This window comes from Anneissia japonica, unplaced genomic scaffold (assembly GCF_011630105.1).
Source record: "Anneissia japonica isolate Jap-2015-1 unplaced genomic scaffold, ASM1163010v1 scaffold15056_len17175_cov181, whole genome shotgun sequence".
In the NCBI taxonomy this organism is placed as follows: domain Eukaryota; kingdom Metazoa; phylum Echinodermata; class Crinoidea; order Comatulida; family Comatulidae; genus Anneissia; species Anneissia japonica.
In genome coordinates, this window is record NW_022722651.1 from 3,352 (window position 1) to 5,911 (window position 2,560).

General features: G+C 32.4%; 1 pseudogene; it reads right to left on the reverse strand.

Annotated features, from left to right (window-relative positions):
- Positions 1 to 363: 363 nt before the first annotated feature.
- LOC117111982 lies at positions 364 to 479 on the reverse strand (annotated as a pseudogene).
- Between the last annotated feature and the right edge of the window lie 2,081 nt (positions 480 to 2,560).

Here is a 2,560-nt window from a genome sequence, read left to right on the forward strand (position 1 = left end):
TTATTATTATTATTATTATCAATATTATTATTATTGTTATTTATTATCACTATTAATATTATAATATAATTATGTATAATAATGCATTCGATTTCCCATCACCAAACACACATTATTCGTGAAAGCTTCATACCTTTTATCAAATTTATAGGTAAAGCTTCACTCAATCAAGATTAAAAAAAGAACGTTAGGACTTCACTACAACAGCAAATCTATTGACCTTAGCTTCGACGTCGATAGTTGGCGACCTCTGAGGAGGGTGGGTCCAGGCTTCAAAGTGACGCCTGCATTAGGAAAATATTATAAGAGATATCGATGCGCTACTATTGGTAAAATCAATTTCTAGAAAAAAAAAATGAATTAAGTCCACAGCACCCGGTATTCCCAAGCGGTCTCCTAACCAAGTACTAACAAGGCTAGTTGCTTAACTTCGGTGATCGGACGAGAACCGGTGTTTTCAAGGTAGTATGGCCGTAGACAAGGATGTACCAACAGTGCAACACCTCGATCATCGAGTTCATTGAATGATATTTCAAGTTGTGACGTGTTAATTAGAAATATTATAAGAGCTGTCGATTCGCTACTATTGGTAAAATAGTAATTAAATAAAATAATAATAATCATAGTACGATAGAGAGGGCCATGGATCGTATATCAGAAATTGCACCTGATCCATACAGCATAATTCATGTACAGTCTTCTGACATCAAAGACTGGAAGCTTTACAATCAGAAAAGGGGGATTTTGAGAGTGAAAAGGTCCTTGAATGGCCAAAAATTTGACTGGACCAGCTTAATGCAGATCCATGTCAACAAGCGTAAGCCTGATGAGATCAATTTTAAGTTAAATTAATTTAAAAAACAAAATGAATTGAAAAAAAAAATTCTATTGAAGGTTGTTAATGCCATTGGGCCAAAAAAAAAAAAATTCTTGTGTTGACCTAGGAAAATTGTTTCTAAATAAAAATAAAGGCCTACTACTACAACTAGAAATAATTACATTCGTTTATATAAAAAAAAAAGGCCTAGGCCTCTATAACCGGGCCCGACGTTCGTTACCTTCGGCAAACCGGTGTTTTCAACGTGGTATGGCCGTAGACAAAATAGCACCAACAGTACATGTCTTCGATTAGAGCTTTATGACGGTGAGATAACCTCAAACACACACTATTTTTTATTGAAACTTTGAAGTTTTTCGGAACAGTAAACAGTCAAAAATTTACACTAAGTGCTCAACTCGGCGAGATAAGCACTTTTGGTCAAAAAGTCACAATGTTTACAAGTTCAGTCCAAATTTTTTTTTGTTAGGCACGGTGAGATAGCCTAAAACACACACTCTTCCATAGTTCTTGGTTTAGATTTGTTTTTGATTAATACATCATGTAGTTTTTGCATGATTTAATGCAATAGTTTTTTTAGGCTGTTTTAATTAATGCAGTAAGCACTTTTGGTCAAAAAGTTAACTCAAAATGTAATTTTTTATGTTAGGCACGGTAAGATAGTCTGAAACACACACTCTTCCATAGTTCTTGGTTTAGATTTGTTTTTGATTAATACATCATGTAGTTTTTGCATGATTTAATGCAATAGTTTTTTAGGCTGTTTTAATTAATGCAGTAAGCACTTTTGGTCAAAAAGTCACAATGTTAACAAGTTTAGTCCAAATTTGTTTTTGTTAAGCACGGTGAGATAGCCTAAAACACACACTATTCTATTGAATGTTTTAAATTTTCGGAACAGTACTAGAAATATGGCGGAAAGTCAAAAATATGCACTAAGTGCTGAACTCGGCAAGATAAGCTCTTTTGTTCAAAAAGTGACAATAATAAAAAGTTAACTCAAAATGTAATTTTTTATGTTAGGCACGGTGAGATAGTCTGAAACACACACTCTTCCATAGTTCTTGGTTTAGATTTGTTTTTGATTAATACATCATGTAGTTTTTGCATGATTTAATGCAATAGTTTTTTTAGGCTGTTTTAATTAATGCAGTAAGCAGTTATATGCACTTATTAATGAATATAATTGTTGGTTTTGGCTGTGTTTTTTTTAAGAATTTAGTAAGCAGTTTTATAAAAATCTTCAGTAATGTAATTGTTGGTTTAAGGCTGTTTTTGATACTATAAGTATGCAGTTTTATGCAATCATTAATTAATGCAACTGTTGATTAATGCACTTATTCTTCAGGAATACTAGCAAGAGTGACTGACATAATCAGTAATTTGGATAGTGTGATACAGAAAAAAAACGTGTATAAGAGACAGGTATAGAGATTTGAGTTTGACGAAGCATGCAAAAGCTATCATAGATATTCAACTGTATTAGCAAACAATACCATTGTTTACATTTATTACAATGGTCTGATCTCAATGAGGCTCTATCCAGGAAAAAAGTAATTTATACAAAAAAAAGGGGGTGGAGGAAGGGTGTTTGTTTGTCATCAAGTGTTGAATAACATTTTTTTTTTATGTCAAGGTTGTTGACTCAGGACTAAACTTTCTATTTTGATATGAATAAAAAATTGTTACTGTTCAGTATTGCTTGTGAACAGATGATTTTTT